Source organism: Canis lupus, chromosome 11 (genome assembly GCF_048164855.1).
Source record: "Canis lupus baileyi chromosome 11, mCanLup2.hap1, whole genome shotgun sequence".
NCBI lineage: Eukaryota > Metazoa > Chordata > Mammalia > Carnivora > Canidae > Canis > Canis lupus.
Genome location: NC_132848.1, coordinates 31,258,825 through 31,273,912, shown reverse-complemented (window position 1 = coordinate 31,273,912; position 15,088 = coordinate 31,258,825).

Here is a 15,088-nt window from a genome sequence, read left to right as displayed (position 1 = left end):
AGCCACGTGGTCATGCCCTCACCTCTGTGTAGACAGCCCCCCGACTCCACCCCGCATCCCCCATCCCCTGCACTTAGTCCTTTCTACCACCCTGGTTAGCCAGCACGCTTACTTGGTTTGCTGGGGCTTCTGTGGCGGGGTCCCGCACACAGCACATGCCCAGTATTATTTGGGGTTCATTACAAACTGAAGTGTGTAGGGGCCCCTGGGTGGCTCAGTGGTTGAGCGTCTGCCTTCGACTCAGGGTGTGATCCTGGGGTCCAGGGATTGAGTCCCACATCGGGCTCCCTGCAGGGAGCCTGCTTCTCCCTCTGCCTGTGTCTCTGCCTCTCTCTGTGTTTCTCATCAATCAATAAATAAAATCAGAAAGAAAGAAGAAGAAAGAAAGAAGAAAGAAAGAAAGAAAGAAAGAAAGAAAGAAAGAAAGAAAGAAAGAAAGAAAGAAGAGAAAGAAAGAAAGAAAGAAAGAAAGAAAGAAAGAAAGAGAAACTGAAGTGTGCCCGCGACGGGGGTAAGCCGTGATGGGACATTTACCAGGTGCCCGGGGCACGGCCCCCCTACCTCCCTGCTCTTATCTCTGTGATTACAGAGGAGACAGCCCAGGCTCAGAGAGGAAGGAGGTTGCTCAGGTCCCACAGCAAGGCTGGGACCAGAGCCGGCCAGAGTCACTTCCAGGGTCATCCCTTGAGAGCTCATGCAGGTGGTGGAGGCCCAGCACTGCCACATGGGACCTTGACCTTGGGCAAGCCACTCCTCCCCCCAGCCTCGGTTTCTTCAACCCACAAATGGGACGGGGTAGCAGGCTGCCCTTTGCGGGGCCATTGTGGGGTGAGGATGCCAGTGGGGGGTGTGCTTTAGGAAGAACATACCTGTGTCGCTGGGTGTTACAGTCCCCGCCCCGGGGCCCCACGTCCCTGGGCAGGGAGACCCATGGTCCCCCCGACGAGCCCAGGCCCCAGGTTCAGGGTAATCCAGGCTGGTGCCACCACCCACCAGCTGAGGATCAGGGATCAGGATCAAGTCCCCTAGTCTGGGTCTATTCCTCCCTCCAGCTCCACTGGACGCTGCCTCCGGGGAACTGCGCACAGCTGTGGGGACAGGGCCCCGGGAGGGGCAGGCGGGGACAGGAAGGCAGCAGAGCTTTCCCAGGCTGAAGGCCACCAAGGAGCTGCTCTTGAATTCTTCCACCACAGCTGGGCTGCTCTAGCCTCGGCTTTCCCAGACCCTGCCGGCCCCTGTCTGCTGGGGATAAATATGCAGGAGCTGCTCCCTAGGAGAGGGCAGTGCGTGGGGGGAGGAGGAATCCCCAGGGCTTTGGGCTTGCTCGGGTCCTGTCAGCTTGGGGTTCGAGCCGCAACTCTCCTGGGCAACTCCAGGCCTTAGTTCCGTCACCTGGAAAATGGGTTTGGATGAACCCATAGCTCCCTGGCTGCCCAGTGCAGGTGTCTGGAAGAACAGAGCATGCAGCTCCAGGACCGGGCCCGGGGGAGCCCTCCTTCCCCTCGCGCACCTCTGGGAGACGCGGCAAGGCCTCCCGTAACTCTGGCCTCAGGCTCCTCATCTGTAAAATGGACTTGTAGAGCAGCAACATCCCAAAAGTCCTTCCCCCTCTGTTATATCATTATAGTTGGAAGAAAAAAGAGGGTTAGGACGGGTGAGGAAAGAGCATTTAGGGAGCTCTAACTGGATGCCAGGAGCTTTTTAAACATTATCTCATTTGTCTGTTGATGAGTTTCTTGCTACTCTAATAGATGAGCACACACTGGGTAGCTTAGCACAACACACCTTCATTACCTTACAGTTCTGGGGGCCAGAGCTCCTAAATCAGTCTCACTGGGCGAAAGATGTCAGCAGGGCTGGTTCCTTCTGGAGGCCTGAGCGGGGAAGCCTTTTCTAGGATGCATGCTGCCTATTACCATCTTTCCACTCTGACACTCCAGCCTCCCTCTTAGAAGGATCCTTGGATTCCTTGGGCCCACCTGGATAATTCCGGATAATGTTCTCCTCTCCGGATCCTTGATCGCACCTGCAGGGTTGCCTTTTTAATGTCAGGTAACATTCATTGAGTATGAGGATGCAGGTATCCTTGGAGGGCATTATTCCACTTCTCTATCTGTCAACACAAATCGGTCATGGAGCTGAGTTTCAAATCCCAGATTTGGATTCTTTGTAGCTGTGTGACCTTGGACAAGGACCCAACTTCTCTGGGTGTGTTTCTTCACCCTTAAAATAGAGATAATGGGGGCACCTGGGAGGCTCCGTCAATTAAGCATCTGCCTTAGACTCAGGTAGTGATCCCAGGGTCCTGGGATCAAGCCCCACATGGGGCTCCCTGCTCAGTGGAGAGCCTGCTTCTCCCTCCCTCTGCCTGCCACTCCCGCTTACGCTTATGCTCGCTCTCGCTGTCAAATAAATAAAAAAAAATCTTTTTAAAAAATAGAGATAATGTCTGGGGATTGTTTGAAATAGTGCAGGGAAAGCTCTGAACACAGAGCTTGCTACTGTTGTTGAATGCATATAGTAATCGCGATTATAATAAGAATTAATAAGAACACTGGGTCCTGTTTATCAAGGACCTACTTTGTGTCCGACACTGAGCCAAGTGTTTTGTAGGTAAGCTGCAGAGACACGGTCCTGGCCCTCATGGAACTTACAACGGAGCCGAGAGACAGAACAAATAATCACAAGTAATTAGGTAATTACCAGAGAGGCCCAGAGAGGCCCCAGGTCACACAGCTGGGAAGAGGAGAAGTGGGAGGGATTCACACCCAAGTCTGTCTGGCCTCCAAGTCCTTAGTTTTCCATGACACCCCGTGTCTCTCAAGGCTGGTGAGGCCAACAGGAGACCAGAGATGGGAAGGGACTTGCCAAATGCCGACCCAGATCTCTGGGCGTGCTGCCTGAGATTCTTCCCAGGGGAGACTCAGGGACAAGGAGTAACGTCCAGTGACAGCACTCCCTGAAGCTCTGGGCCCCGAGGCAGGAGAGAATATCCATGCTTGGGGTCATTTGGTCTCCATGGTGCCCCAGAGGACACTTGCCATCATCTCCAGCCCAGATGAAGAACCTGAGGTGTCAGGTCATGTGACATGCCCAGGGTCATCGGGTGAGCTGACCCCAAGGGGATGCAGGACACTCACTAAGAGGATGGCCCGCTGTGCAGCCTCCAGGTGCAGGTGTGCCTGACCCTAAAACCCGTGCCCAGCCCCCACACACCCTGCCCCAGGCGGCTGGCGGGTCTGCAGCAGGAGGGGCAGGTGGCCGGTCCCTGTAGGCCCCGGGCAGGAATTCCTCCCTAGGACCCGCCTTCAGGGAGACCTGTGAGCCGCTGGCGCCACCTAGTGGCCCCGAGGAGGTCTCCGCTCCCCGGGGGTTCCCTGGGGACCCACAGAGGTCATCTTCCATCCCGCCAGATCCTGGTTGCAAACTGACGAGGCTGAGCCGAAAGTGCCCTGAAGGACCGTCCTCCTGCAGGTGAGGAAATGCCGTGGTTCTTAGAGACGAATGTAGCCCTGTCCTCAAGGAGCTTCATTCACTCAGGGTCGCTGAGCACCTGCTCTGAGCCTGCCCGGGCGCCCGCCGGTGACCCTCAGGCCAGCCTGACCCGCAGAGCCCAGTGGGGAGGACAGACGGGCAAACCCGTGGAGCCGCGAGGACCGCAGACCTCACTGCAGATCCCGGCAGGAGGAGTGGTGAGCATTTATTGAGTGCCTGCTGTTGCCAGGCTCTGGTGGAGGCACGTCCCGTGTATTAGGGAATTGGGGGAAATCTCGACTCTCTCTCCCCAGCTGTGTGACTGTGGCACATTAATTAACCTTCTGATCCGTGGCTTTAAATGAGGTGGGGTGTGTGCGCAGGTAGGCGCGGGGATGCAATGGGGACTCCAGGAGTGATAGCCAAAGCCCACCTAAGTGCCATAGGGAGGGACGCTGAACGGGCCCCACAGGCTCCTGCTTCTGCCTGTCAGCTTAGGGCTGGGGAGAGAACGGGTGGGGGGCTGATTAGGAAAGGAGGGGAGTCTTGGCTGGAGCCTTGCTTCCCCTCCCCCTCAGCTTCCTCCCTTCCTCCCGCCCCTCCACTCCCAAGTCCACTGCCCTGGGCCAGGCTTCACCATCTCCAGCCTGGACCTGTGTTTCCACCCGCCTCACTGCCCCTCCCCTGCCCCTGCAGCCAGAAGGAGCTTCTAGAACACAAATCAATCTGTTTCTCTGTCTCTTTCCTGCTCATCGATCCCCACCCCACCAGAGAGCCAGTTCAAATGTGATGCTCCAGGTCCACCCTCTCTCCTCCCTCGGCCTGTTTCCCTCTCCTCCCTCCTTGTTGCCAGAGTCCCAGGGTTTCAGCTCCCAAAACTACACTCAACTGCCTGCTGCTCCCTAATGCACCCACCCTGTGGGCTCCCTTCTAGTCTGCATCCTGGCTTTGTCTTTCCAGGTTCCCGTGCCCTCCCAAGGGAGACCTTCCCATGCATCCCTCCCCTATAGGGTCAGAGGAATCCGCCTGCCCCCACCTGCGGCAGCTCTGCTCCCACGCCCAGGCCACAGGGTGCTCTGTGCCTGCTTCTTAGGCTTCTCCCTCACTGGATGACAGTGCTAGATGAAGGGAGAGCGGCATCATGAAATGCTTCCAATAGGCCTCAATCCCATTGGGCATCCTGGTTTCACACAGGGCCAGGTCTTTGTCATGTTTGCATGCCAAGGCTGAATAATGATCAGGACTCCACTTTCCCCAGCACTTACTCTGTGCCAGGCCGTGCGCAGGGCTCCCCCTGTGGTCCCATCCCTAACCTTCCAACCCACAGGGGGTAGGGACTATTGTGATCCCCACACCAGGCCCACAGGGGAAGCAAATGAGTGCTGGAGTCAGGAAGGCCAGCCCCAAGGTTGCCACACGGCCTCCTCTCACGGTGCACAGATGCTGTTCCCTCTGCCCGGAACACCCTTCCCCCTGACCACTTTGTTATGGGCCACCACGGCACCTTGTTTGTTTCCATTATAGAGAGTGTCTCAGGGCTTTCTTTGGGGTTTGCTCTGTGTTTTTTTTTTTTGCACTCACCCTCCCACACACACATATGCACATGCAGACACAGACATGCACAAACACACATTCCCACTTGGCAGCGAGAACAAGAACTGTGATTTGGGTAGCTATTGTATCCCTGAGTCATGCACCAGCTAGCCAGCCTCTGTCACCTTTGTATCATCTTCTCCCACACTGAGCACAGGGACCCGTGTCACCAATAAGGTATTGCATGATGACAGGGTGCGACTTCCGAGGCTAGGTCGTAAAGGATGGTATGTCCCCACCTCACCGTCTTGGGCCACCCACCCTGGGGACTGCCAGCTGCTGGGCGGACACTCAGGCAGCTCTGTGGAGAGGCCCACAGGCCAATCACCAGCACGAACTTGCCTGCCTTGTGAAGGAGCTGCAGTGGACACAGACCCTCCGGCCCCAGTCCAGCATTCGGATGAGCACAGCCCCATGGCCATGATCAAGAACCAGCCAGCCATGCGGCTCCCAAATTCCCGACCCACAGAAACCATGAGATAATAAATACATGTTGACTATTTTAAGCCACTAAGCCTTCGAGTACTTTGTCTTGAAGCAATTTGTTGTATAAACATGTGGGTGTATAACAACTCCCATTCACAAGCCCTTTTTCTGTGCTGGGTGCTGTGCTAAGGGCTTCACACGTGTGATTTGGAATAAATCATCACAACAATTGTGTAAGATGATCACTACTCCAAGCCCAATTTGTGGATGAAGAACCAGGTATAATGAGGTTAAACAGCTCACCCAACATCACACCAGCAGAGCTCAGACTTGCCCCTGGCAGTCTGGCGCCACAGGATTCATTGCCGCATGACACTGCCCGGGTGGCTCTTGTCCCCTCCCATCCCCTTCACTGGGAAGGGGGCCCTCCTGCAGGTTGACCTGGGGCTGAGTGGACATGGCTGAGCTCACTGCCCAGAGCTGGCTCCTCCTGTCCAGCCCCCGGGGGTGCTGCCCCGTGCCCACCTGTGGATGCCAGCTGGCTGGGACAGGTGGGGGAGGGCAGCTTCTGTTGAGTCACCTCCAGTGGAGCCCGGTTGCTGTGGGAGTAGGATGGGTCAGAGCTCAGGTTCCAGTCAACTTATCATCTGTGCTCCTTAGCAAAGCTGCTAAGGTTACACACCCAGGGTGCTGACCGGGTACACAGGGACCTCAGAGGCTCTGTGCTCTGGATCTAAAACAATGAGGTGGGGCCAGGGCTAAAAATAACTCTGGAAAACCACCAGCCCCTCTTGACCTCTAAGAAGGGAGGCTCACAGAGTCTCCCAGGGAGCACGGAGCACTCATCTTGTAAGAGGGGAGCTGGGCCGTACGGAGCTGGGCCCCTTATGAGAAGCGTGAGGGACAAGGGGCCTGGGCACAGGTTAGGTCTACCTGCCCCCTCACTGTGGGACCTCAGATGCGTTCACTAACCTCTCTGCACCTCAGAAAAATTCATCCGAAAGAGATGGAATGGTGACAGCACCTGCTTCCCGAGAATGCAGGAGACTGGCCTGAGACAAATGCTCGTGTCCACCAGGGGCTTTACCCGCTGGCGGTCTTTCCAGTGACCTTCCAAGGGCGTTGCGACAGCCATTTACAGATGAAGAAACTATCCACACAGAGCTAGGAGGTAGTGGTAACAGGATTCAAACCCGAGCAATGTCCTTACCTCTGTGTCACCTTGCCCGTGCTTGTTTCTGAGCCTTCAGCACCTGCCTCTGTGTGCGTCCCCTGGTAGAGGCAGTTCCTTGTTGCAAAGCAAATGAACAGAATGGGTTGCACGGGTCGTGAGCTCCCCATCACTCCAGAGGTATGCAAGAGCAGCTTGGGTGTGTTAGGGGTCCTGAAGCATTCGATTTGGGGTTGGACTCAGTGCCATTTACGGTCCCTCACCACCCCTAGTTGCTAGGGTTCGTCTTTGTCTTCCTTTGGACGGCAAAGGGGACATCGAAATGATTAGGCTTGTTTTCCAGTGGGAGAAACTGAGGCACAGAGCCAGGATTTGCCCAAGGTCATTCATCCAGCCCAAGGTGAATCTGTGTTGGGGCCTCAGCCCAGGTAGATGCTCAGCTGAGCATTGCTTTGCAACACACCAGGCAGGGAGGGAACACAGCAGAAAGGGGGCTCCTGCCTCTGCGTGAGAAGAGAAGCCAGACAGTGGAAATTGAGGACCTGGGACCCCGGGCCGGACAGGGCTGAATCCTAGAGCCAAAAGCAGGTGCTCAGGAGGTGTGTGGGGCCAGGGAGGAGGCCAAGGCCACCAGAAATAGGGATCTTAAGCTTCTTTTGGTCCACTTCCCTCGGTGGACAGATGAACAAGAGGACTCTGGGAGGAGGGTCTGTAACACCATGCAGGGCGCGTGACTGCGGAGCGTGTGGGGGGACGGGAGCCGGGGCCCACGGGGAGAGCCTGGCGCTCTAGCCACGTGGGCGGAAAACTCGTGCCAGGCAGGAGCAGGACTGAATTCGGGGTCTTCTGCTCACTCAGCCCTCGTCCTCGCTCCCCCCCTCCACCAGCAAGAGCCCTCATTTCCCCGAGCTCAGGGCGCGCTCTGCCCCACGGCTTCTGTCCTGCACAGAAGGCTTCGTTCATCCTAACGACAGGCCTGCGGCGAGAACTGGGACCAGCATCACCTCCGAAGCTTCAGAAGAAGCTGCGGCCAGAGAGGCTGAGCAACTTGCCCGGGGCCACACAGCCAGCCACAGAGAGACAGAGCTGGGCGCTCAGTCCTGGCCTCTGTCCCTCGGCCCCCCGGCTCCGGCGGCCTCCTCCTGAGGGTGGACGACGGGCCCATCCTGCTTTCCTTCCAAAGTCACCTCATCCGCCCTTCAGCACCCACCCTCTGGAGAATGACTCATGCTCTGGCCAAGGGAGCAGCGCGCACGCGCGGGACGGGGGCAGGTGCGCGCCCCCGCACACCAGCCGCAGAACACGCATCTCCTTTTCTCCGCTGGCTTTCCGGAGCTAGAACCTGCACTCGGGAGCCTTCACCCATTTAAAGCACACAATCCGGTGGGTGTATATATTCACAGAGCTGGCAACCGTCGCCAGCCTCCCTTCTAGGACATTTCCGTCCCCAGAATGAAACCTGCAAAATGGAACCCCATTCCCTCATCCGCCCCGCCCTGGACACCCACTCATCCACTGTCTCCCTCTGTGGATTTGTCTCTTCTGGATGTTTCTATAAACGGAGCCACATGACATATGGTCATTCGCAGGCACCTCTTTCGGAAGCCTTACCTTTTGCGGTAAGACGGTGCTCGCTTGATTGTTTAGGTGAGACAGTGGTCAAGTGACTTGCCCAGGGTCACCCAGCTCCGAGTTGGTGAGTGGATTTGCACCTTTGGTCCTAGAGACCCCAGGGCCCACCTCTTAGGCCTGGCGCCCAGGGCTAGCTGACAGCTCCAGGAGCCAGCACAGGGGGCAGGTGCAGAGGATTGGGAGCGGGAGGAAGGCTGAGAGGGTAGGGGCATTTGTGGGTACTCGGGGAGGCACTGGGTCCCACCACCAGGTAGCAGGACACGGGGGGCAGGCAGGGGCCGGGGGGCTGACTTTCCCTTCAGAGGGCCCAGGCCCCCCCAGCTCTCTGCCCTTCCCCGCTGACTGGTCCACTCACATCTCCTGCCTCTTCTCCCTCTAGAAATAGCTCTCTCCCCTCCGGCTCCCAGACCCCAGCCCTGCAGGATGACTCAGCCCCAGCCCTGGAGCCGGCTCTCCGCCTGCCTCCTCCTCCTCCCCTGCACCTGTCCTCTCTGGAGGCAGCTCCCGCGACGGACTTAGCACCATCACCGGGGGGGCTGTGCCAGGGCTGCCTCGGCCGCATCAAGGGGGGCCGCCCTGCCCGGCACGTCCGCGAGGCTGCCTCTGCTCTCATGCCCTTTGTGCTGGGAGCACTGCTCCCGCCTGCTGGCACTGGCAAGGCCCTTTTGGGCAGACACGATCACCTCAGGTCCCCTTACAGTCCTCGCTGTGTTTGTAAAACGCATTCTATATCTTGCCCCCCAAGAAATCAAATTTTGGATTATGGCCTCTCAGGCTGCCCTCAGCTTGGGACCCCAGCCTGATCCACCCCACTGTCCTTGTAAGAATCATCGACTCAACTCAACGACCTGCTGACACCGCCATCAAGTGTCCTCTGTCATGGGTGGGGACATGGAAGCCCAGAGATGGAGGACTTCCCCAGGTCCTCTCTTCCGGGAAGGGCCAGGCTTAGGGTGTGAACATGCATCCCAGGCTCCCAGCACTACCCACTCCTGGAAATGGAATCTGAGGGAAGGGTTGTGGGCTCAGCCTGCCAGTGTGGGGAGAGGAGCTCCGTGACCTTTGGTGGCCCAGGATTCAAATGACAGCCGCCCCTGCCTACTGTGCTCAGAGGCCACACTTCTATTCACGTTTCATCCATTACTTCGTTTACAGCCAGAGAGCCTGGATTGGAACATCGGTTCCCCCGAACAGCGCTCTGTGACTTGGAGCAGGTCGGTGGACCTCTCTGAGCCTTGGTCTTCTCATCTAGACAATGGGTGTGATTTAGCCCCTGCCTCCCAGGGCTACAGTGAGTGCACAGCAGGCAGAAAGAGGCCCGTTCCCACCCCCCGGCCAGCCACTGGCCTCAGGGACCTCACAGGGACCCCAGGGAGGTCTCCCCTGCTGTGAAGGGTGCCAGCTGGCTGTCGGAGAGTGGGGCTCTGGTCCCAGCTCTGCTGCCCACCTGCTCTGTGACCTTGGCCAGGTCACTTGCCCAATCTGGCCTGCAGGCTGTCACTCTGCCTGGTGCCGACTGTCCCTCCGGGGACCCGGGCAGGCAGACATCTGGAGGCCCGCCACAGCTCCCCGGGCTATTTTTACCAGGACTGTGGGCAGTCACACTGCTCATCACAATCAGAACCTGGACCGATGCGAGGGAGTCCCAAGGTCATGCAGTGACCCCTCTTGTGTGTGAGGCTCTCTGGACCCAGTTTAACCCCCGCTGTGGAACCTGAGATTGGGGCTCATCTCTAGACCCCCACGTGCACTGCACACCGGGGATTGCAACCTGGGTTCTCCCCCCACTGCAAGCTTGTAGACTTTATTTTCATTTGTATTTCAAACTGTTTGGAGAGCCGTAGAGACATCAACGAATTGGAGGTGGGAAGACTGGAGGGATAGAGACCGGCTGTGAGTGGCAGAGACAGATTCAGAGCCAAATACAAGGAGACAGAGGAGGAAAAATAGAACTGGGTTTAGAGAGAAAGAAGAGACATAGGAAAGAGACAGTGACAGAGACAGTAAATGGAGGAGACAGAGAACGAGCACAGGGGCGCACCTGCCCCCAAGCGCACAAGTACCTGTCTCCTTCCACGTGTGTACACAGCACAGGCCTCTGGCAGGAAGGGGCCAGGAGTGGGAGATCGGGGGACAGACCAAGGTTTACCTTCCCTGGGCCTCACTTGTGTCATCTGTAAGCCAAATCCCAACTCAGGGACCCCAAGCGCTCCCCGAACTCTGATGGGCTGGGGGCCTGCGTCCTGCCAGGCTCTTAATTCTTCAGAGTTGGACGAAGCTCTAATATTCCATCCCCTGCTGTGGGCTCGGGGACTTGCCTGTGGAGCAGATGGGAAGCTGGAGCTCAGAGATGTGCGGACATTTTCGTGAGGCCACTCAGCAGGACCAAGGGCTCTGGCCTCCTTGTCTGGGGACCCAGATCCGTGTCTCCCAGGGGTTGGCTCACCATCTCCCCTGCTTTCTCCCCTCCTGGCCGGTGCTCAGAAGGCAGAGGTGACCCAGCTGCACACAAGCTCTTCCCACGTGCTTTGCAGACCTTCTCTCAGCAGAGAGCCTGGCTCTTTCTCCCCACTTCCTCCCAGAGAAACTGCAGCCTGGGGACACCTTTACTAAGGACAGAAATAAATTCAGGAGGGGGACCCCTGGGTGGCTCAGGGTGTGATTCTGGGGTCCTAGGATCTAGTCCCATATCAGGCTCCCTGTAAGGAGCCTGCTTCTCCCTCTGCCTGTGTCTCTGCCTCAATCTCTGTGTCTCTCAAGAATAAATGAATAAAAATATTTAAAAAAAAAAAAAAAGGAAGAGAGAAAGAAATCAATTGATTCAAGGGGAAGGGGCCCGGTTCCCGCATCCATCTGCCAGCAAGGCTGCCCCCAGCCCGCACACCTTACTGCTGATGGCGAACGTCAGGAAGAAACACCAGGCGTTTTCTGGGCCTGTGATGTCACTTCCTTGGATCATCACCAACGGCTTCTGGGGTGAGTCATGAGAAAACCTCTGTCTTCATCTCACAGGTGAGGAAACGGAGGCTGGGAGTGGTATACACACTCACTCTAGATAACAGGTTGAGAGTGGTGTACACACTGGCCCCAGATCACAGCCTGAGAGTCATGCACACACTGGCCCCAGATCACAGCCTGAGAGTCATGCACACACTGGCCCCAGATCACAGGCTGGGAGTGGTGCACACACTGGCCCCAGATCACAGGCTGGGAGTCGTGCACACATCCACCCCAGCTCACAGCCTGGGAAGAGGCAGGGCTGGCTCTAGCACCTGGTGACAAACCAGGATTTTGTGACACTGTCTACTCTTTCCCGTTCATGCCTGAGTCTGTTAAGGGTGACAGCCCGCCCTCGGAGTGTCCTTACATCCTACCACCAGGCTAGGTGCCCGGTGTGGATCATCTGGCTCCTCCTGTGGCCAAGACTGCTGCTTCCGGCCTGACTTCCTCCTTGCAGTAAGAGTCGCCCCAGGGCAGTCACCAGTGCTGCCCCGGGACAATGACTCCAGTCTGAACCCACTCTGACCCCAGAGGTGAGTTACAGTTGCCCTCAGGCCACCTTGGTGGTTTTGCCGATGATCTACATAGGCGAGGGCATGTAATCTAGTCCTGGAAAATGAGGGCCAAGAAGGAATCTGGAAGGAAGGGGGCTTCTAGGAATTATTTTTCTTCAAAAAGGGATGTGAAGCAAAGACTTCCCTTTTCCTCTCTTTGGCTGTTGGGTGAAGATGTGATGCCTGGAGCTGTAGCAGCCACATTGTAAGCTTGAGGGGAAGGCGACGTGGAGAGGAGCAGACTTAGAGCTGGGCAAGCGGCCCTGAGCCGGGACCCCCTGGCTGAGCCCTGTGCATCCTGAGGGCCATGAGAGGCGATAGTGAAATGTTGAACTGTTGTGTTCCACACCATTACGTTTTGGAGTGGTTTGTTATGCAGCAATAGAAATCAGAACAGTAAGTGGTTCATAGATGCTTAGTGAGTTAAACACATGGAGCATGTGATTAGGAATTTTTTTTTTTTAATGAGAAGCCACCATGTGAAAGAATGTAAATTTCTACCGAGTTGCATGACCTCAGGTTCCCCCGGAGTGGTTCACTTCTGCTCCAGAGAGTTCTTTAGTGGCTTCTCAGAGACACTTTGATGCTAGGTGAGAGGTGAGATACGAGTGACCTGGATCTGGCCAACCCAGTAGCCTTTGGAACGTCACCCACAGCTTAGGAGTCTCGCCAGCCCTGCCTGTAGACACTTAGCGGGGGATTTGGTCCCTTGGCTTTGACTGGCTGGTTAGTGAGTGTTGCCTGGGGAGTATCACTGGGTGTCAAGGGCGCTGCCTCAGGGTGCCTGCGGGATGGAGGGCAGGACTGCAGGACCCGGGTGTCTGGACAAGGCCGGTCAGCAACACCCCACCCCACCCCACCCCCGGAGAGAAGTCCGATCCCAGCTGGGGGGCTGGTGACGGGGCAGCCCCAGGGGGCGCCGCAGGGGACAGATCAGGGCCTGGGGCCTCTTCCCAGCCACATTTGCAACGGGACTGGCCCCCTCCCTGGACTCAGTCGGCCCCTGGGGTCTTGGACGATCCTGGAAGAAGGAAGGAGGCGCTGCCAAACTGGCTCGGCGGGGGGCCTGCTTCACCCCAGCCCGGCACCCCTGGACTCCCTCCCGCCTCCCCGCCAGAGGGGCGGCGAACTCCTGCCCATCCTGCGGGACCCAGCGTCCCCTGACCTCCTCTGGGAATACTGATCACGTCTCTGCTTGCCCCTGTACCCTGGGCACTCCGCCCTCTCTGTCTCTCGCTTCCTATATTGCAAGTTGCCCGGAGCTGGAGATTTTGTCTTACCTTTTTGTCTTCCTTGTCCCAAAAGGCATGGCACAGGCGCCTGTGATCCCTGTTGCGGGGTGAGTTGCGTGGTCCCAGCCAGCGATCATTCGGTCTACTCTTGTTTGTGTCTGATGACGGGGAGCTCACTTCCTGCCCGGGCAGCCAGCTCCATTTCCAGAAACTCTAATTCATTGTAATGGTGCAAGAAGTATAAATGTGGGACATCTACAGAATCTCCCTCTGCTGGATCTGGCAAAGACTATCTTTTGATTTTTTTGTCCATATTTTGCCCTCCTCCTCTTCCTAAAGAGGAAGGTCATTTTCTAATTGCTGGGAGGGAAACCAATTTGTTGTATATAATACAGGCATGGAGGATGGGGAGGGAGGGTGGGCAAAGTTGCGTTGGCTAGGAGTTTTAAGAAGGAGGTCACCTTGGCCGTCCTGGGGGCCTGACTGCCATGGATCTCAGAGTATCAGGGAGTGGAGGAGTTAGACGAGTGTGCTCACTGTCACACTTCTACGCAGTCTTTTTTTGTTGTTGTTTTTAGAGATTTTATTTATTTGAGAGTGAGAGAGAGCACGAGCAAGGATGGGGAGGAGAGAGGAGGGACAGAGTGAGAGGGAGAAGCAGGCTCCCCACTGAGCAGGGAGCCCAAGTCAAGGCTCAATCCTAGGACCCTGAGATCATGACCTGAGCCCAAGGCAGATGCTTAACTGGCTGAGCCACCCAGGCACCCCAGTCTTTTTTTTTTTTTTTAAGATTTATTTATTCATTTTAGAGAGAGCAGACAAGCAGGGGAAGGGGCAGAGGGTGAGGGAGAGAATCTCAAGCAGACTCCTCGCCAAGTGCAGAGCCAGATGCAAGGCTTGATCTCACAACCCCGAGGTCATGACCTGAGCCGAAACCAAGAGTTGGCCACTCAACCGACTGAGTCCCCCAGGCGCCCCTCGCCTGCAGTCTTGAGGCATGAGAGAAGTAGACAATTCTGGTAAGTATTGGTGTGGCCAGTGTACCGGGGGCTCTTTTATTATCCTTCAAGAAATTCAAGGGTGGGGGCAGCCCCGGTGGTCCAGAGGTTTGGTGCTGCCTTCAGCCCAGGGTGTGATCCTGGAAACCCGGGATCGAGTCCCACGTCAGGCTCCCTGCATGGAGCCTGCTTCTCCCTCTGCCTGTCTCTCTCTCTCTCTTTCTCTCTCTCTCTCTCTTCTGTCATGAGTAAATAAATAAATAATTAAAAAAAAAAAGAAAAGAAATTCAAGGGTGGGACCTCTCAATTATTTTTGGCTGTTGAACTGTCTTATTCTAACATGATATTGTTCTGAGCCTGAGCCAAAGGAGTCCCTAAATGTATTGGGATTATCCATATACACTCAATAGTAGATTCATTGGTGTTCAGATATGGTTTTCTCTTTGAGGTTGTGGCCTTTACTTGTGCAAAAGCTGGATGGTGCTACTGAGAATCAGTTTAGAACCAGTCCATGTACTTTTGGAAGGTTGATTATTATCTATTGTGTAACTTTCATGAATATCCTCCCCTACATCCCTCTCCAGCCCCTGTACTGTTTGAAGCCAGAAACTGGCACCACACCAGAGGCATATAGATCAGTAATTATCAATGCTACCAGACACTACCCCTCTCTTAATAACAAATATTTGCTAACACCCCCTTCACTATCCTGAAATGAGGCTCATTGATAATATAATTTACCTACATCCATAATTTCAAAAATTCACTATCATGTCTTAACTACAATATGTATAAAGATAAGAAGAAAGTTTTTTAAATAATAAAATAAAATAAAATGTTTTTCAATATTTAATTTTTTGTTTTTTAGAGGGAGGGGCAGGGGCAGAGGGAGAGGGAGAGGCAGAAGCAGACTCCCCAATTTGGGGCTCAATCCCACAACCCTGAGATCACGACCTGAGCTGAAACCAAGAGACGGACACTTAACTGACTGAGCCCCCAGGTGCCCAA